This window comes from Emydura macquarii, unplaced genomic scaffold (assembly GCF_026122565.2).
Source record: "Emydura macquarii macquarii isolate MOO-44397 ecotype Brisbane River unplaced genomic scaffold, CSIRO-AGI_Emac_v2 contig_3603, whole genome shotgun sequence".
In the NCBI taxonomy this organism is placed as follows: Eukaryota; Metazoa; Chordata; order Testudines; family Chelidae; genus Emydura; species Emydura macquarii.
The window spans coordinates 6,455,732-6,478,061 of NW_027133740.1; the positions used below are offsets into that span (position 1 = coordinate 6,455,732).

At 40.1% G+C, this 22,330-nt stretch overlaps 1 long non-coding RNA gene across 1 annotated transcript; it reads right to left on the bottom strand.

Annotated features, from left to right (window-relative positions):
- Window positions 1–767: 767 nt before the first annotated feature.
- On the bottom strand, window positions 768–21,503 carry LOC137145668 (uncharacterized). Its single transcript, XR_010917712.1, has 3 exons — window positions 19,919–21,503; window positions 2,294–2,443; window positions 768–999 (listed from the first exon to the last, which is right to left on the bottom strand). It is a non-coding gene; the product is annotated as an uncharacterized lncRNA (long non-coding RNA).
- Window positions 21,504–22,330: the final 827 nt, after the last annotated feature.

Here is a 22,330-nt window from a genome sequence, read left to right on the forward strand (position 1 = left end):
TTCACTTCCTCCAAGGGTTTGGAAAGAAAAAACAAACACTTAGTAATTCTAGAGTATTAAAGTGACACTGTATTTCGGGGTGGTCAATATGCAGATCACAGGCCAAAATCAGACTGCCAGCTGCTTTTGATGGGACCACGAAATCTTTTTATTTACTTATTATCATCATTACTGTTATTGCGGTGTGAAAAATATTTCTCTGGAATCTGGACTTTGACTATACCTTGACCAAGAAATCTGGACCTTGACAAAAACTAATTGACTACCTCTGCTCTAGAGGTTTCTGAACAGTGGCGCGAGATAAATTTTGGCCAAGTAGGCAGGCATACTTTAGATATTATCTGATACTCTTGTGGTTAAGGGTTGGCAGGACTGTGCCCTCAGGCCCTGATCCAGCAAAACAAATTAAACATTTGTAAACTGAAGCCAGTGGGACTATTCACATCAAGTGATGCACCCGCTTCAGTTCATTGCTGGATTGGAGCCTTGGCTGGCATAAAGTGAATGTACAGATATGCAAAACTCAGATGATTTGCGCAAACATTTGCTTTTGTTTCAATGTGCCTGGCTTAGGTTTTGCATTCGAAATTCATGTAATCATTTAGGATGAATTGTCTTCTAAGTAATAGTTCCAATATACAGAGATTATTAATCCTTAATAAATTTGTTTTAATATTTAGCCCACATTCATTTAACAGGCAATAAATGACAACTGTTTTATGACCAAAAAATTATTTGGAAACTTAATTAGAACATGTTATAGGCCTGTGTGACAGAGATCCAAATGCAGCCTTCTTTGCTAGGGCTTTCATTTTGTAACTGTGTTGTCTCTTTCTCTTTAATGGTTCAGCTGTAAAGTGTCCTGGGATTTTCATGAAAAACACTATACAAATTCATGTTGTTAAAAGCATTACTGGTCACTGTAAAATTTATTTTCATTGCTGATTATCTTAATTTAAAAGTTAAAATGACTCTTCTTTCCAGTTACTGAGGGCATGTCTGCAATGCAATATAAGACGAGGGTTAGTGGGACTTGAGTCAGCTGACGTTGGGTTAGAGAATCCTAGGTTGAGGATCCGCATTGATTGTTAACCCTATGTTAAGAATTTTCTAACCCGGCTTAAACCTGGGACTGCACGATCACACTAGAGCACCCAGACCCAAGTCAAACCAACCATATTTCAGACTCTCTAGTACCCTCCCAAAATGTGGTCACTCTAGCCCTTTGAACTAGATGCACTGTGGAAAAAATTGACTGACCACACTGCACATTACAGGAAGTTTGAACAGCTTGCCCACAGATCCCTCCAAGAAGTCATTTTATGCTCCCAGCATCCCAGCTCCTGGAGCCAGCAACATGGAGGAGGCACCTTTTGAAGAATTTTTCTTGTTTGTGCTTTCACTTCTGTGTCAGGAAACAGGCAGAACTTTCCTAGAGATGTTGGTGGACATTTTGCTGGCTTTTTCTGACCCACCAAAGGCACTTGACAGCGCTTTTGATGGAACAAGAGGAGACATGGCAGACTAATTGGCTCATGCTGCTCATGACACTTGGTATAATCACTGATGTCCCCTATGAAGACTGGGCCACAAGCACAGACTGGTGGGACCACTTCATCAGGCAGACCTGGGATAACCAGCACTGGGTCCAGAACTTTTGCATGAAGAATGCCACAGAAACCTCCACCACCACTTTACCCACCCTTGACTTTCCAACGCCAAACTGATTGGCAATGGACATCTAGCAGTTTGGGGTAGCCAGCTTCCAGACAGTTTTAGCTACCTATCTCTGAACTGGGATGGCTGCCCTCATGTTTGTGTCTTTATACTGCTTACAAAGGTCCAGAAATGTGGCTATCAGGTATGTAGGTTACCCCAAGGTGACAGGCATAAAAGATATTCCTGAAGTAACTGCTGGCTTTGGGATAATGGGTTTCCAAGCTGCGCCAGAACAATTGATGGGACTCATGTGCCCATGGTATGCCCTCCACAAGGAGCATAAACCAGAAAGGCTACTATTGCATTGTCATGCAGGCCCTTGGGGCCCCATAGAGGGAAATTTAGGAATGTCAGTGTGGGTTGCACTGAGAAAGTGCATGATGGTGCGGTTTTTCACCACTGAGAAATCTATATTGATGGACAGGCTTGAACACTATTCCTACTAAATGATATTGTCATAAACAGAATGACTGTCCCCACTGTTGTTCTGGGGAACCCCCTCTACCTACTTTTGCCTTGGCTTATGAAACTGTATCCTGATATCAGAGGCCCTGGCAAAAGACAGTTTAATTACCCTCTCAGCAGGTGTAGAATGGCACCTTCTGGCAGATCAAAATCGCGGTGAAGATGTCTACAGACCCGTTGGGATTCCACTGTCAGTGATCTCTGCATTCCTTGCGGTGTGCTCATCCCAGTCTCCGAAGCCAGAGGTGAGCTATTTCCCCTGAATGGAAACATGACAGTGATGCGCTGAAGCCGTACACTCAGCCAGAAAGTGCACCTGCCACAGCTGGAGCTGGATGCACGCAGGAACCAGAAGTCAGAGTCACTTTGTGCTCCCACGTTATGGACTCGCATGGCCCGAAGCAGGAGAATAGTACATTTATGAACGTGCAGAGGGATGACTGCCGTGCAGTGTACTTATGAATGACACGACCACTTATCAAATGGGGATGGGTAGGTTGATTCACCATATGGATTGATTAAGGAAGTGATTGACATAGGCCATGGGTTCTCAAATGGGGGTCTGTGGCCCCCTCCCAGTCTGCAAGTAATAAACTGGTCTGCCCAAATAAACTGGGCCTCAGCCCTGCAGGGCTGGGGCTTGGTGAGGGAGGGCCACCTTCAGCACCTGACTCACTTTAGTGGGCTACACAGCCTGTCTGGCTTGGGAGAAGTGCAACCAAAAATTGCAGTGTCACTGCAGAAGAGAGATCTCCCACTGCCATCAGAAGGCGTTGCCTCACCACTATTGCCTCCACATGCAGGCAGCAGCTAGCCACGGAGACACACAACTGCTCTGCTCTGCTACATCAGCACTTCATGGAGCAGGGTCAAATGGAAGGCAGAAATAGAAATAGGGGGACATGTGACCCTGTGTGCCCTGCCCCCCATGCATCACCACGAAGTGGGGGTTGACAGGTTTGTCTATTTAAGTTTAGGGGTTTCTGGGGTAAAAAGGTTGAGAACCACTGACAGACAATGGTATTGAGGAATAGGGTTTGCATATTAATTCCTGAGGGCTCCTCATCATGTTTACCTCTATTATTTTAAATAACAATGAATGATGTGATGCAGTGATGGTAATAGACCTCCTTGCTGAAATAAAAAGCTTTATTTATAAACTTTAACCCATTTCCAGGCATGTTAGCTGCCATTACCACACCAAAATGTCAGTGACAACAGAGCCTTAAAGAAAAAAACCCAAAGTGCATGAATAAGTGCACACGGTGAAACCATGCAGAAGACAGAAGTCCCCTACCGTTGCATGTCCCTGGTTTCCCATTCTCCTTTCCCTTCTTTCTCTGTTAGCCATGCACTTGGCATCCACAGTGATGGGAGGGGGTCCAATATGGAGGGCTGCATGAGGCAAAGTTGCCTTGCCCAGCTGCTCCTGGGACATGATTGCATGGGCCACCTAGCCGTGGAATTTTTCAAGCTGTGTCTGGAATGCATCACAGAATACTGTGCAGGAGACTCAGGCTCTGGTGTGGGTGATGCAGCTGGAGCTGGTTCTCTTGTGGCTATTATTGATATCTGCTGCTCAAAAAACTCTTTCTGCTGAGCTTTGTCCTTCTCCCTTAGCCACTGTTCCTGTTCCAGGAACTACAAAGCAAGTGCTTGCCTCTGTGCTGAAACCCCAAGCTGTGCAGCCAACTTGAGCCTTTCCTCTCACCAGAAGTCCTTCTGTCTGTGGTGTCCCTACTACATTTTTGAGCAAAAGTTCAAGCCCCAGTCCAGCTTGGCAGAAATTATTTTGTCACTGAGTGTCTGTGTCCTAGGTTTACCCCTTTTTAAGACTATGATAAATTTTGTATAAAACTATGCCATGTAAGGTATCATCTGAAAACTCATGATTTCCCGATCAATATTGTCCTGGTAAAATGTGTGGCAACATTGTATGTAAAGTTATAAGATTCTACAGTATGATGTTACTAAGACATATTACAAATCTGGGGGAGCAGCCACAAACCAGTTCCTTAGAGACAAAAGGCAAACTGACGTCTCAGGTAGGTGCCATATCTTCAATTGTGGTATTTTGGGTTGGTTTTCTGAAGTTTCTACCTTTCTCCTATATAGGAAATGATCTCACATTAAAAACTGTATTCCAAGAGGCATAGTGACCATCTTTACATACTACTTCTAAGTTTTTTTGCTACCCAGAGATAGTAAATCTTTACCAGTTATAAACTATTAACAGACTTGTCCATTCTAGCTATTTTTTGATCCACACATGCAAGGGCTCTTGACACAGATTTCAGCAATTGAAGAAGCTGGTAATACATGAGTTTAATATTGAGAATCCTACATGTGTTTAATAAAGAACTAAAGCAGGGTAAATGTAATTAATGTAAATAAGTAGATCAATAGATTCTGTCAAATCAACTTGATATCTTTTTTTGATGAGATTACGAAGGTAATAATTGATAAAGGTAATAGTGTTGATATTAGTTTTCTGTAAGGCATTTGACTTGATACCACACAACATTTTAATTAAAAAATTAGAATGATATAAAATTAATGTGGCACACATTAGATGGATTAAAAACTGCCTAACTGCAAGGTATCAAAACGTAATTGTAAATGGGGAATTGTTATCAAGTAGGTGTCTTTCCTGTGGGGTCTCCCAGGGTTGGTTCTTTAGCCCTATGCTATTTAACAGTTTTACTAATGACATGGAAGAAAACAAAATCACTGATCACGTTTGCTGATGACAAAAATTGGAGGAGTTGTAAATAATGAAGAGGACAGGGCATTGATTCAAGAGTAATCTGGATCACTTGGTCAACTGGGTGCAACAAACAAACAATGGGTGTTTTGATATGTCGAAATGTAAATATAGCCATCTAGGAACAAAGAATGTAGGCCATACTTAAAGATAGGCAACTCTATCCTGGGAAGCAGTGGTTCCTGAAAGAGATTTGTGGGTTGTGGTGAATAATAAGCTGAACATGAGCTCCCAGTGAAACACTGTGGTCAAAAGGGCTAATGTGATCCTTGAATGCATAAACGGGAATCTTCCAGAGAAGTAGAGATGTTATTTTACCTCTGTATTTGGCATTGATGCAACCCCTGCTGCAATACTGTGTCCAGTTCTGGTGCCCACAAATCAAGAAGGATGTTGATAAATTGGAGAGAGTTCAGTGAAGAGCTACGTGAATGATTAAAGGATTACAAAACATGCCTAACAGTGATAGATTGAGCTCTTTGAGTTTACTTAGCATAACAAAGAGAAGGTTAAGGGGCGACTTGTTTTCAGTCTGCAAGTATCTACATGGGAACAAGTATTTAATAATGGGTTATTCAATCTAGGAGAGAAAGGAATAATATATTCCAATGGTTGGAAACTGAAGCTAGATGAATTCAGACTGGTAATAAGGCACACATTTTTTATTGTGATAATAATTAACCAAACAATTTACCAAGAGTTGTGGTGGATTCGCCATCACTCACAATTTTAAATCAAGAGATATCTTCTGGAATTATTTTGGGAAGGTTCTATGGCCTGTGTTTTACAAGAGGTCAGAATAGATGACTAGAAGCCAGAGTGCCTGAACTGGAGGAGCTAAGAGAGAGAGAGGTACATATACGAGACTTTCCAGGACACAGTAGAGTGGTCCCATTCCCAATCTGACAGCCTCTGTGCTGTTTAGGAGGATGAAAGTCTCGAGGAAGGAAAACATCAAGCTGGAGAAGAGGGATACGATCCTATAGTTGGGACCCTTCCTCCAGAAGTCATGGTATCCTTTCATACTGAAGATACTTCTCCAGGAGAGGGGAACCCTGTTATCAGGAAATAGTAGTGGGGATCTGATTATTAGAAGTATAGATAGTTGGGTTTGCGATAACGAGGAGAATTGCATTGTGAATTGCCTGCCAGCTGCAAAGGTTGTAGACCTCTCAAGACATCTAGATAGACTTATGTACAATGCTGGGGAGGAGCCAGTGATCGTTGTAAAGGTATGAGAGAGGGCCGGTAGTCCAAATTTGACTGCTAGGTAATAGATTAAAGTCCAGGACCTCCATGGTAGCATTCTCTGAATTGCTTTCATTTCCATTTGCAGGGACATTGAAACAGGCAGAACTGCAGGGTCTCAACACATGGATTAGACAATGATGTCTGGAGAAGGCATTTAGAATTATTAGGAACTGGGAACCATTTGGGAAAGGAGGAGCCTATACAGGAAGGATGGGCTCCACCTAAATCAAAATGGAATCAAATTGCTGGTATGTAAAATTAAAAAGGTCGTAGAGGAATTTTTCAACTAAGGATTTGGGAAAAAAAGAGAAGCACATGATTTGGATAGAGACATTCCTTACAGGAAGATTTATTAAAGGCGATACTCTATATCCTAATAAAGAGAAGATATAAGTTGAAGAAGTACAAAATAGAAACTAAAGAGCAAGTCAAACAAAAAACCAGAGTCCTATTCAACTACATCACAGACAACTAAATACTGACAAGTTTTATAACTGCTTGTATACAAATGCCAGATGTCTAAATACTAAGATGGGTGAATTTGAGTGCTTGGTATTCAATGAGGATTTTGTGATGCCTATTCTAGCCATAACTTGATGGAACAATGATAATCAATGGGACATGGTAATATCAAGGTACAAAATATATAGGAATGACAGAGTAGATCACATTGGTGGGGGGAGTGGCACTATATGTGAAAAAGTATTCAGTAAAATATAGTAAAAATCTTAAATGAATCAAACTGTACCATAGAATCTCTATGGATAGAAATTCCATGCCTGAATAATAAGAGGCTAGCAGAAGGAATATACTACCAACCACCAGCATGGTGACAGTTACTGTGAAATGCTCAGGGAGATTAGAGAAGCTATAAAAACAGAAAACTCATTAATAACGAGAGATTTCAACTATCTTCCTATTGAATGGATACATGTTTCCTCATATGGGATGCAAAGATAAAATTTCTATACTTCATTAATGATTGGAGAAGCTACTCCTGGAACCCACAAAGGAAGAGACAGTTCTTGATTTAGTAAGTAAACAGCACATAGGATCTGGTACAAGAAGTGACTATAGCAGATCCACTAGGTAATAGCAACCTTGAAGTAATTAAATTTAACATCCTTGAAGGGGATAAAAGATCAAAGAAACCCACCACAATCTCTTTTATCTTCAAAAAGGGGAACTACACAAAAAATGAGGAATCTAGTTAAACAGGCATTAAAAGGAACTGTCACAAGAATGAAATGCCTACAAGTTGAGTGGGAATTATTTAAAAACATAACAGAGGTTCAATCCAAACACACACACACACACACACACACACTCTCTCTCTCTTACTTTAAAAAAAATCCACAGAGAACCAAAAAAATACCACCATGGCTAAACAGAGTAAAAGAGGCCAAAAAACATCCTTTGCCAACTGGAAGTGAAATTATACAGAGGAAAATAGAAAGGCGCATAAACTCTGGCAAGTCAAGTGTAAATATATTATTAGGCAGACCAAAAAAGCATTTGAAGAGCAACTAGTAAAAGAAACAAAAACTAACAGCAAAAAAATTTTGAAGTACATCAGAAGCAGGAAGTCTGCCAAAGAGTCAGTGGGGCCAGTGGATGATCAAGGTGCTAAAGGAGCACTCAAGGAAGACAAGGCCATTGCAGAGAGGCTAAATGAATTCTTTGCAAAGGTCTTCCCTGCAGAGGATGTGAGGGAGATTCTGAGATACCTGAGCCATTCTATTTAGGTGGCAAATCTGAGGAACTGCCCCTGACTGAGGTGTCAGTAAAAGACGTTTTGGAACAAACTGATTACATAAATACTAATAAGCCATCAGGACTGGATCTGTACTGGGACCAGTGCTGTTCCACATATATAAATGGTCTGGAAAAGTGGGTGAACAATGAAGTAGCAATATTCCTAGCTGTTACCAAGTTATTTGTGTCACGGACTATGGGTCTTGAACTCTGGTCCTGAGGGCTCATTGAAGTTAGCAGGTTGCAACTTGCCACCCAGGGCCTACTAATTGGTGTCAGAATAGGAGCTGAACTCAGACAGAGGATCCCTGTCCTGGGAATGGATTGGCAGAACACTGGGGTCCCTGATTGGTCCACAGTCCATATTTAAACCCAGCACAGGAACACTAAGTTGTCCACGCAACTGGGATCCACCTGACTCTGGACTGTGTGCTTCCTGCTCCTGCAGCTTGATTTCTCGGTATCCTGACCTGGCCTGATTCTGGTTACTGATCTGTGGTTCTGCTCTCAAGTTTGCCTCCTGCTTCTGACCCAGCTTACCTCCTGAAACCTGACTTTCTGTTTTGCCTACTGGCCTGTCTCAGACTCTGACCTACCAGTATCTTAGCCACCATGACTCCTGCTTTGACCACTAGGTCAGACTGTCCACGTCCTTGTCTTGGCATCAAGACAGATAAGTCCAAAGCAGACTGCGAAGAGTTACAAAGCAATCTCAGAAAACTGAGTGAGTGGGCAACAACATGGCAGATGAAATTCAGTGCTGATAAACACAAAATAATGCACACTGGAAAACATAATCACAACTATAAGTACAAAATGATGGGGTCTAAATTAGCTGTTACCACTGAAGAAATTGGTCTCCGAGTCACTGTGGATAGTTCTCTGAAAACATCTGCTCAGTGTGAAATGACAGTCAAAAAAGCTAACAGACTGTTAGGAACCATTAGGAAAGAGATAGGTAATAAGACAGAAAATATCATAATGCCACAATATACATGGTACATCCACACCTTTATATATATATATGCTGTATGCAGTTCTATTCACCCTGTCTTAAAGATATTAGAACTGGAAAAGATACAGCGAAGGGCAATCAAAGTGATTGATGTATGGAACAGCTTCCATATGAGGAGAGATTTTTTAAAAAACGTGAACAGTCATCTTAGAAGAGAGACAAATGAGGAAGGATATTCTAGAGATCTATCAAATCATGAATGGTGTAGACAAAGTGCATAGGGAAGAACTGTTTGCCCCTTCAAATAAAACAAGAACCAGGGGAGACCCAATGAAATTAATAGGTAGCAGGTATAAAACTAATATAAGGAAGTACTTCTTCACACAATGCACAGTAAACCGGTGGAACTTGTTGCCAGGCATCTTGTGAACATCAAAAGCATAACTGGGTTCAAAAAAAAGAGACCAGGTAAGTTCATGGAGCACAGGTCCATCAATGTCTATTAGCCAAAATGGTCAGGGATGCAACCCCATGCTCTGGCTGTCCCTAAACCTCCAACTGCCAGAAGCTGGGACAGGACAATAGGGGATGGATTACTCACTAATTGCCCTGTTCTGTTCATTCCCTCCAAAACATGTGGCACTGGCCACTACCCAAACACTGAATACTGGTCTAAATGGACCATTGGTCTGACCTAGTATGGCCATTTTATGGTCTTACGTAGATGATCACAGTGTTCCCCTTTGACCTTGCAATCCATTAATCGGTTTCCTCTGCATTAGTGCTGTAGGTTTCTGGAACACTCCTAAGTAGCCACCGCTCCTAAAAATTGCTGCTGGGGACATCATTTGTATTCGACCCATTGCAGAGCTCTGACTTTGCATTCAGTTTGCTTATTTTCCCCATTAGTCACCAGCACGCAATTTGGTGAAGCCAAAGATTTTCTCATTTTTCTGAATACTATGCACATTTCTCTGTACTAGACTGAGTCTCCACTCTGGTGCTGAGAAACCCCTAGAACTTTGACTCAATACTACCAGTTGTTGAAAGAGGTGTGGTGAGTTCTGTTCTTTAAGATACAAAGAAATGTGGACATTGCAAGCTATTTTCTCATATAAATTGTGAAAGAGAGGGCATCAAATATACAAAGTAAGGGAATACAGCAAGAGACACAAATAGATTATGGGCCATACCATTTATATATACTGTTACAGGTTTGACCATAATTTGTATTTAAGTAGTGCATCCCACTTCATCATTTAATTAAATAGTTCTGTTAACCGAAACAGGAGTAAGATTTTCCATTTCTCTTAATTATATCCCTTACCTATTGTTTGGTTTTCTGGCGAGAGTGTGTCTTTGTAAGAAAACTTGCATTTTCACTGTATATTTCAGACCCATTCTGTGGAGAAATGTCTCCAAGATTCCACTCTCCTGTTAAACACTATCTTTCATAAACCCCAAATTTTATGATACCTGTTAGATGTTTTCCTCTTTTTAACTTGCTGATGTAAAACAGAGAGAAAAAGCTGGGTTGAGATGCCTTTTCTGATCTCGGTATGTACAGGTAAGCAGACAGAAAATGGTTTTAGCCCAGGAAAGGTTTTATCACAGATTATTAATAAGGAGAGCAGATGCAATGTAATTTATTTGAAAATTTCAGGAAGTCCTTGATAAAGTTCCAGAAGACAGGTCATACATAAATTAATACATCAGGGATTTACGGTAACACTTGGAAGTAGATGAACTAATTTAAAAATACACACAGGCCCCTACAAGTATATATAATAAGGGGCTGGATGCTTCCTTCTGTTCTCACTAACAGAAGGCAGAAGAGGCAGGCAGACATTGAATGGGAATTCAGAAACAGAGAAAGGGGGAACAGAAGGCAAAGCATCTTCATGGTAAACTCCCTTTCAGTCTGCAGAAACCCCTCCACACATTAGGGCTTGACGTGGCTACCTGTACTCACCCAGGGGAGCACTCACACTAGCAAATAATCCCCGTTGAAACTAAAAGGATACTGACATGAGTAAGCCCTCATTAACATGAGCTGAGCCTCCACTGTGGCTGGGGTTTGCAGCTTCTCTATGTGCGAGCAGGGCCAAGGAGCAGCTGCAGAACCCTGCATGATGGTCTTTGCTCAAACCAGCGGAAATACTGCCAGGAAAAACAGCTGGGATTAATGCCGCTAGGAGCACAAACTATACACCTTGGAAACAACTTTAATTTCATTGGGCATTGTCCCTTCCCCAACAGAAGTGGATGCCAATGGGGGTTGGCCAATGGTGGTAGAGACCTCATGGAAATGTGAGACTAGAGTAAAGGGAACCTGAAAAGATTGGATGTCTCAAAAATCACTGACCACATGAAAAAGCATTTAAACAGCTAAATGCTAAGGTAGTCAGAAGTATAGCTTGAAAATCCATTGGAATTTAGGGAAGTTATATTGTTCTTGGGAAGCCCTATTTAGGGACAAGTTATGAGGTACATTAAATATGTTATATAAAAAAAATTTAAAAGCCCCATAATTGTAGCCTTCAGTGCAGTTCACTTTAATCAGTTTCTGCTTATTTACTTTCCATACCCCATTCATGGTGGAAGACAGATTCTACTTCACCAACATCAAAGGACTATTTCAAAGCAATTTCAATCTCTCCTTTTCCCCCCATGTTTGCTGCCAGTGCATTCTTGCCATCATTTCTTCAGTGATTGCCTTGATGAAAGAGCATGCCCCTTTTTGTCCATGCATGATAACAGTAAATAATATAGCACAAAGAAACAGAGTTGTTTAAAATAATTGTGCATCAGGGTGAAATGCAGGTAAACTGCATAAGGCAGAGTAACAGGTCTTTATCGAGGTGGAAGTTGGTGTGGGGAAGGGGAAAGACACACAATCCTTTTTCTAACTAGTGGGGAAGGATAATTCTTTCAGATGAATGATTTACTGAATGAAGTTCTATGGCCTGTGTGACAGAAGAGGTCAGAGTAGAGGATTATAATAGTCTCTTCTCATCTTAAAACCTATCAGTTTATGAACACAGGAATAGTCGTGGAGCTAGACACAGCTTCTCCACGGCCGCTGATTCTCCTGGCCAGCACCCTATGGCCACGGGATTCTCCTCCACCCTTATACCCAGATTCCCTACCACAGGTTCCACATAGAGGTGAGCCCCTCTTCTGGCCCATTCTAATTCTCCCTTCCATGCCAGCCTATTCATACTGAGAGTGGAGCACCCTACCCTAGCACTTGGCAGCCCCTCCCAAGCATGGCTTCTGTGCCCAAACTCATACATGCAACTCAAGGGTATAATAAAGTTTTCACTACTAGGGGATTCCTCTCTGAGCGATGGATTTCCTATTGTAGGTGCTTCTTTTTTAAAGAAGAAATGTAAGACATTATGGGGCTTGAACTCGCCTATGTCCATGAACCAAGCAACTGCTAATCAACTGTCAACAGTTCAATAAGAAATTAATTTAGAACATGTTTTATCGTGAATTTATTCGTGATATAAATACTGTACTTCAAGCATACTGGAGAGAAACTACAAGTATAGAACATGTTACAAAGATTAACTCATACACCCGAGTGAATAATTTCAGTGATAAATATTAAGACATTCATATTGTGCTTTTAAACTCTCTAACACACATTTTAAAAATGTTTAAAGTTGTGGCATTTTCTCACATCAAAAACAAAACTATCACAATTGGGGGAAGAGTGAGCAGGAGGAACAGAAGCAGCTTTTCTACAATTCACACTAACTCTGGGTAGTACAAAACTAGATTCATTAGAGGACCTCAGAGAAAAAACAGATATAGATGTCTGAAAGAATGAATCTTTTCTAATATGCAGGTACATAAACAGACAGGCAGTTGAATAAAAATATGAACCAGGGGAGATGATACATATTTTAAAAAGAAATCCATGACAGTTGCATATATATATATTTCAATGATAGACAGAAAAATTGCAAGAAAGGACAAGCCTACAAATCATGTTAAGTGTTATTGAATTAGTTGGTGAGCTCATAGGAAGAAATTTAAAAAAAACCTCACATCTCCACCCTAATCTAGATGGGACAACAAAAGATGAAATTTTAATTTGTCTGTCTTTTTGCTTAAGACAGTAGAACTCGAAGTTTATTGTTGATTGCCATCTATAAATCTCAAGTGTGAAATTAAGTCCAATATCCTGATACCTGATATCGTGACACTGTCAGCAGCCTGGGTCATAGGCAATCAGACCTAGTGGTCAGAGTCTGAATGTCAGAGCTGAGGGTTGAGGCAAAATCAGAGCCAAAGCCAAGAGTTGGAGCTGGATTACCAGGAGTCAGAGAAGGTAGGAGCAAGATGAGAAACAGAGCTGGGTGCAGGAGAGGGGCTTGGAGCAATGTGCACAAGGAAACACAGTCCATAGGCATGTGCTTTGAGCAGATAGTGAGCTGCTGCTAGATTTAAGAACCAGTCTTCTGGTTCCCTCAGCCAGTCAGGCAGGGCAGTCCATCAGGCTGCCTGGCTGGCTCATTAGGGTGTGAGGAGTACTGAGCAGGAGCAGCTAAGGGTCTTGTTCCTGACAGACACCCTCCTTGTGCACCAGTCAGCTGATTGGGACAAAATTCCCCTTTTTCATCTGGGTCAAGTCACTGATATCAAGAAGAAAGAGTATTTTGTCATGTCTGTAGCTCATGCCTCATTTAATCTTGGGCTGCTCTAAGGAGGCAATCCCATTCCCATTAAACACATCAGACCTGATCCTGTGGATTTTTTCAGGCCAAACTCCCTGACTTCAGTGTGAAGTCAGATTTTCAGTGAAAGTTTTATCTGTTTATGGCTAGATTCTGAGTTTAGACACAGCCCTAAGCAAGGAGTGGTGGATAAATTGCTTCATCTCAGGAGCAATCCTGGGAATTATTGTGTCTAAAATTAAGAGACCCACCTCTGAATCACACTTTCTCCCTTGCTTCCTCCTTGTTCTGGAAGTGGGACTAGTAATTTACTGCTGACATACATCAATAGTCAGACACTACCTTTCCTGCACAGACTCAGCTACTCTGACCAGTAATTAGGGGAGGTTGACCTAAGGTTCTTCCCAAATCCTCTGGGGAGGGAGTAATCAGCAAATGATTGGGTTTATTCCTATGCACCTGAACCCAAGGGAGTAAGTTAGAGTAAGAACACAAGGCCCAGGCAGCATGTGTAAGGTAGAGAGGTTCTTACTCTCTTGTATGAGTGTGTAATCTGAGGCACAATGTAGCCCTTAAGGATTGCAGGACTGGGGCCAGGTATGTATGAATGAGGCCTAAAATCTCACCTCTTGTGGGATATGTAAGCACGGTTACTCCCATTTTACTGATACAGAAACAGAGGGATTACCATATATGCCCTTTATAAGTCAATGACTTCACTTCAAATGGATCCACCTGCAGGGTATTATAATTTAATGTAGGACCTTCAGTAATGCTGACTTTCTGAGTCAGAAATCACACACACACTTGACCAACATCACACAGCGAGTCTGTGTCAAAGACAAGAGTATAGCCCAGATCCCTTGACTTCCTGTTTTCTGCCTTGAATACTAAACATGGTACGTCACCTTGACTATAACTCCAGAAGGGGTGAAGAGAGAGGATAATTAAACTGAGGTAACATTTTGAAAGCTAGCCCCTGTGGTTCTAATTTCAGGCAATCACATTTTTCATGCAAAGATTCCGTTAGCTTCTAGAATTAAAAAGCACACTTGAGAACATGAGGAATGGTCTCAACGCTGGAGATTCTTGCTTCAGAGAAGATTGAGCCTGAGAATAAAATTATCTTGGTTTTTTGTTTTTGCCCTTTCACTTGGCTCTTTTTAATCAAATGAGAAGGGCTTCATCTTTCTGCCTAATGATAGGAACCAAAGTGAAGATCTCCCCCCATTTCTTATGTCTGGGATTTAAAAATATAAATGAAACCAAAATAGAGAGTATAAATGTAAAAGTTCACTCTATGACTCATCAACTCAACACAGACAACTCTTCCTACTAGGACTGCTTCCATCCCTCTCCAGATTTTATTTTTTTAAGATATGGGGTTCATTTTTCCTCTCTCACCAGTTTATCTCCCATGACAACAACGGAGTTACTCCTGATTTGTATCAGTGATCATGACAGGAGAATCAGCTGTTTGTCTGCAAGAGATCAAGCTCTAATTGCATATTTACTTTCTATTTTAGCGAAGATTTCGCTCTGGTACATCCAACACTTTTGGCCATACAGAGGTACTCTCTTCTATTAAGAAGGGCTGCAGTATTTTACAAACATACAATAGTCAATGTGGGGTCCATACAGAGCATTGTCAGACATCATTAGTAATATGCTGAAGACATGACAATTCATCACTAATACTGCCCATCTGGTATCTAGAGGATGAACATGATTGAAACCCATCAGCTGCTTTTTGATTTAAATTGATTTGAGATTAATTTCTGTATGTGAGAATGACCAGCAATGTCAAAGGGCCTTTGACAGGGTAATAAGTATTGCACCTATAAATAAACTTTGATCCATGAACAGAGAAAATGTCTCCAACACTTTTTAGTGCAATGACAGTGAAATAATGAGAATGAAATCCAGACTGAGCCTCAGTCAGTGTGTCGTTTAACTCCAAGTATTTAAACAGTTGCTTGTGAACCAATTCATTATTTATTATGGATAGGGTTGGAAGCAGTGAGATGGGTCTGTAAGTAATAAGCTGAGTGGGTGCTCTCTCTTTCTCATATAGTGGGATAATATTTGCTTTCTTCCAGTCAGATGGAACAGCTCCAAGACACAGTGATAAATTGAGCATGTAGGTGGCAGGGCCCTGGTATTACAGGAGCAGCCAGTTTTAACATTTTTGGAGACAGATCAGTAACGCTTCCCCATCCGAATCTGCTGCTGCCATTTCTGCATTTGCATAAGCCAGTCTGTCTTGCAAACGGCTGCTCATGTTCCTACATCTTCCTTCTGCCATTTTCCTTCAGTCTGTTGCAGTTTTGCAGGCCAAAATCCTTCACTCCATTGACAGTATTTCCTGCAGCCTCGGAAGCTGAGTGCTGCAGCTGCTGCTGCTGTTACTCCTGCAGTTGCCCAGTCCAACACGTCTTTTGCTCTTTGTTCTGCATTTGGCTCAGCAAAACCGTCTGGGGCCAAGAAATGTCTCTTTTCTATGTTTTCACAGCACACAACACAAGAAGGCCCCACGGGTCTCTGGGAGTTCTCATAATATAAACATTGACAGTGGATAATGATCACCCAATCAAATTATTTTTATTCTTTTGATCCATGTATGCACAAAGGATCATGAAGTAGACTCACACTACAGCAAACTCTCCATAAAGGTTTGATTAAGTAAATGATAAGGGCAATATCCTACTCCTTACTCAGGCAAAACTGTCATTGAGTCCCATATACAACAGGTTTGGGCCCAATGTTACTGATAATAAGTAAATAAATAATACTGCATTCACAGAAAGCCACTATGCAATATCTTGGGACAATATGGACTTCCTAGAAAGATAACGTCACTGGCTAAGACGCTGTATGAAGGTTCAAAATGTTGTACAAGGACAGAAAGAGGAGAGAGATGGATTGGTTTTTTATTGTCACTGGAATGTGACAGGGAGGCATCTTATCACTTCTCCTCTTCAGCACTGTGGTAGATAACATGATGAGAAAAGCAACATGAAAGGAAGAGACAGAGATTATGCGGAGTAGAGGAGAACGTCAAGATCTTGACATTGCAGATGACGTTGTTCTGTTGGACGCAGACGATGATACTATGAAAAAGACAACTACCAATGTCAAATATGAGGCCACCAAAGCAAGATTAATAATCAGCCAAAAGAAAACAAAGAAGTCATGTTTGTTGAAAGAAGAGTCTGTGAAGATGATGTATATGTGATCAATAGTGAAGAATATGGCATGGTTAATGACTTTGTATATCTTGGAAGGACAATAAGTGCCAATGGCCAGCTCCATGAGGAGGTGAAAGCAAGAATTGGGAAAGCAAGTTTTCAAGACAGGCAAGTAACTGGAAAAATAAAGAGATTCAGACAAGAACCAAGAAAACATACAATGCCATTATGAGACACACATTGTTATATGTTTCTGAAACTTGACAAATGCTAGAAACCCACAACAGGAAACAATGTATTCCATTAGAGATGCTTGTGTAGAATATTTGGTATTTGCTGGTGGGATAAAGTAACCAATGCAGATGCGTTACAAAGGACAGGCTGGCAGACTGTTGAGACAACGATTTGAGAAAGAAGGATGAAGCAGTCTGGGTAGATAAGGATGTCAAACAACTGAATTCTTAGACAAGCCCTTGACTAAATACCACCTGGTAGATGATATATAAGAAAACCACTGAGAAAGATGTTGCTGTCATAGTAACAAACTATAACAGAGCAAGAAACATGGCATTCGTCCGAGGTGAAAAGACTAGGTTGCCTCGTATCAGTAGATCAGGGCATAAAAAGCATATAATAATAATAATAATAATAATCAATATTAGTGATAATTCAGATAGCACAATATGGAAAGAGCCTAATTCTTTCTATGTATTTGTATAGCACAATGATGCCACAATAGTCAATGGCTTAGGATGTTACCACAATAAACGAACAATTTTTTGAATAATCCATACACTACTAGAATTCTGACACCGATCCTGCCCTAGATTCACATCAGACAAGTAGCATTTGAACAATTTTGGCATCACGGTGATGGGGTCATGGGAAATAGAAGACAATCTCTTCTATATGTGGGGTCAGATGGATATAAGATGGCCACTATTTCCCTCGCCAGCTCTGGATTTGTGGGGTCTGATCCTCAGCTGGTGTAAACTGGCATAGTTCCAGTGACATCAATGTAACTATGCTGATTTACAACATGTGAGGATCTGGCCTATAGCATGTTGGGTATTTTGCTGATATCAACTTTATCAGAAGGAGGCTAGTAGGTTCACTCAGCTATGGTTATCTTCTACTAGGCCTAGTATGTCAGACACATGCCCAAGAGAAAGCAGACAGAGCTAATTGCATTTGCCCACTTCAGCTGTGTGAGGAAGACATTTTGGCCAGCTATGTAGCATGAGAACTAGTATCAAAAGGTGCATATTCATTTAAGATATTTTTCTCTATGCTTACGGGATTCTCTATGCAGAACTACTTTATGCTGATCCTTAATAGCCATATATTGTACTTGAGCAAAGAGTTACAGATGGTCACATATTCCCTCCCAACATATTTCCATGTCTGTCTGCATAACATACTTGACAAGTGTGTATATTATAGTTCTGTGTTTCCTACTCCCTGATAAGCTCTTTGGTGAAATCTCTTATCAACTGTTGTATTTTAATGAGGCCAGATGCTACACAATCAATGTAAACATTTTGAAATTTAAAGGGGCTAATATTTAAACAGGGAAGACATCAAGATTCATGAAAATATATTAGAACATTGACCATGTAGCTGAGAATAATTAGGTAGATTGGTCAATAACACCAAGCAAGGAGATTTAGATTGAAGCACAGTTGAAGATCCTTAAGCCTGAAGTACCCCTGGCTTTAATGAAAGAAAAATCTTTTTTTCCTCTTATTGTACTTTCCTTTATTCGAAAATGTATGCCAGTGTCTAAACATATAATCTAGCAAAGAAAAGCATGGGCCTTAAACTAAACTATTCCTATCAATTACAAAATACACAACAGTCCAATATTATAAACATTGTTGTAGGTGCGAGAGAGCAGTACTGTTATATTCCTGTAAATGATTATTCATCTTTTTGGTCAAATAATAATACCTGGTGTTTTCCATTTTCAGCACACTTTACAAACTCTGCTCAATAACGAACAATAATTATTGTTTAGTCCATAAATACTAAAGAGACCAAATATCTCCTCCTCTGCTTTAATTTTTTTTTCTATACTTCTAGTAATGAGATAACCATTCCAAGTCCCGATTCAGACCCAGTATGATTGTGTCAAGTTTGCATATGAGTTCCAGCTCTGCAGTTTCTCGCTGAAGTCTGTTTTTGAAGTTTTTTTGTAGAAGTATGGCAACTTTCAAGTCAGCTACAGAGTGTCCTGGGAGATTGAAGTGCTCTCCTAGTGGTTTATGGATGTTACCGTTTTTTATGTCTGATTTGTGTCCATTTATTCTTTTGCGTAGTGACAGTCCGGTTTGGCCAATGTACATGGCAGAGGGGCATTGATGGCATTGCTTGGAATGGTTCTCTCATTACAAGAAGTAATTGTCACTGTTCACACATTCTCACCTACTAATTAACGGTTGTGAATAGGCCTCATCTACTCTAACTGAATTGACTTTGTTAGCACTTGCCCTCCCCATTATTGTTTCTTACCCTTGGATATATATATACACCTCCTATCTGTGATTTCCATTTCATGCATCTGACGAAGTGGGTTGCAGCCCACGAAAGCTTATGCTCACAGAAATTTGTTAGTCTTTAAGGTGCTACAGGACTCTTGTTGTTTTTGCTGTATGCAGACTAACACAGCTACCCCTCTGGAACTTATATATCTGTAGTATTTCATACACCCAGGTCCTAAAAAAATAAATAGTAGCCAAACACATGCTTTCAACTGGACAGAAAGAAGTTTTTTTCTAAGATCTGCTCATATCCTTGTACATAGCTTAAGTATATATATTGTATTTGCTGTATGAATAAGCACATCCCAACACAATATTTAATAAATATTCATTCTCATTTGAATCATCAAGAACAGACATGTTTAATCCTCTGAAGACTAAGTGCAGTACATAAGTGGGAAACCATAGCTGATCTTAAAGCATGCAGAATGCTAACCTCTACTAATATTCTGAATGATTAATTCTCAGAAAAGCAGCAAGTGTTCCTGAATACTGGGAAGGACTTTGATGCAAATACAGAATGCATATGTAAAAACACTGCTAGTATAACTGCAAATTAATTTATGTTAAGATTTGTTCAGAATGTTAAATACCTTTATTGAAGACAAATGATGTTTTTTCTATTCTCTGAGGGAATAGTTTACATCTGTTGTCAAGTTGTTGCTGAGATACCGTGTTATCCTGGTGCTCATACTGCGATTTATAAAAAGAGGAAAAATTCTGCATTCATTATCCTGGATTGTCTACCTACTCTCTTGTGCTCTTGCACCTATTGTTTATGACAATGATCCAAAACAATCAAGCATACAAAGCTAATGTTTTCATGATTGTGTTTACTTATGGATAGCAATTGAAATAATGATAATTGCTCAATTTAGTGCTGCGTAAGGACTGAGTAACTTCACTAAGTGTAAATTGTATTTATTTACTTAGACAATTAGTAGTTTAAAAAACATCCCTGCAAAAAGCTCTAGGAACCCTGACAATAAATAGTATTACAACAATATAATAATGACCACCCAGCAGCATTAAAGAAATATACATGGAAAACAAATAAATTCAGTCCACTAGCAGCAACAGTCATGAAAGGTAACAAATTAACTCAGCCAGCTAGTAAGCCAAAGTAACAGAAAAACTCCTCTTCATCCCACACTATCACTCAGACGTCCCACAAATCCTATAAAATAAATGTTTTCTGCATCATGCCCATAAGGTCAAATTCAGGTTATTTACAGGAACTAGGGGAAAATTCACATTTTTAGTGTACTTGATGTATATCCATTACTGCTTTGTTTAAAATTAAAATAAAAACTTGTACGTGTAAGAATCATTAGCTGAATATTTGATATACTACTTCTTTTTGGCAGATATTTACAGTTCCTCAAAAACATTAGCAATATATATATTTCTGCACAGTCATTTGTATTGCACTTGAAATATATACCTGCTAAAACTAAGCAGAGAGGTTGTTTGTAAATTTTGGGCATATATTACTACACAAATTAGAGCTAGGCACACTATAAAATTAGAAAGAAATGCTGTAGTTCTGGAAGCAATGTTTTTGCTTGATATTTTGGAATTGCCACCATCTCACAAACTCACATTATGGTATTCACTATATTTAGTATAAGCTCTTAAGTCTTGTACCTAGATTCTTCACAAGAAACAATTAACTTCATTACTTCTATAAGGCCAGCCATAGAAGTTATTTACCCAATAGAAAATCGCTCAACCGGCGGCAAATCCTGCAATGAATGTCTGGTCTCTGTACGGATAGCAGGATTTGGCCCCAGATAAGGGACTAGATTCTGGTACTAAGCTGGGGTGAATGTATAAATGGAATAGCTCCAGGCGCTGCTGTGATCCAGACACACACCTCTGGGTCTCAGTTCGGTCTCAGTGCTTTCTCCTTGCTCCTGGGAGTTTGTAATTTAAGCCCGGTAGAGGCCTTTGCTACAAAAGTAGGGGGTGTCCATTCCCTGTTCCTACCAACCCACCTTCTTTGGAAAAGGAGCAAGTGGATGGGTAGCTCTGCTTACATAGGTACTATGATATGGGAGAGCTGTGATATCTCTAACTCAGTTCAACTGGCTAAATTAAGACATTTTACTAGAACTGAATGGTCTCTTTGAAATTCAATACATTCCAGTCATTACAAAATAAGCACTGATTACTGAAGAGTGGTTGACATCTATTTTCATTTGAGTTTTGTTGTTGAAAGTCTGGTTTAGGGTACAGGGGAAAAGTCCTACTCAACTCTTACTTAGGCAAAACTCCCATTGCATGAGCAAGAGACTAAACTCTTCAGGGCAGAGACCATCAGTCACTTACCACACACACACACACACACACACACACACACACACACACACGCACATATATATATCATGCCTAGCATAATGGGGCTATAATCTGATTTAAGGACTTTAGGTGCTATTGTAGTATGAGTAAATAATACTAATAATGTCTGCAGGACATGACCTAAAATATTCTGAATCATGGTTCTTCTCCAAAAAGTGATTCTGTAAAAATTACATTGCGAGAATTTCTGTTGTCTCGTTGACTTCCATATCCATATCAAATGTACTCACTTAACAAGTTACTTTTTTCTGATTGCCAGCCCTGGCAATTTGGTCTCAATTTGGTTTCTGCCTTGCTTGTACACCATCATCAGCAGTAAAAAGGTCTTTGCCCTTAGTTACACCTGTGCAACTCAAATGGGGTTCAGTGCAATTACTCCTCATTTTGGTCCCAATTCAGACAGGTATTTAAGCAAATACCTAACTGTAATCAGATGATGAGTCCAATTGACTAATCATGATAATCATGTGGTTAAGTAATGTCCTGAATTGAGGTTTTACTATGGCAAAATCAGAATTGGGCCCAATGTCTGCAAAGGACACCTTTATACAAACTTCACAGCTATGGGAGACATTTTATTTTTTTTAATTTGCAAAGATTCCGCTGAACCCAAAATTGCTAAATTTGGTCTTGAAACCAAATTT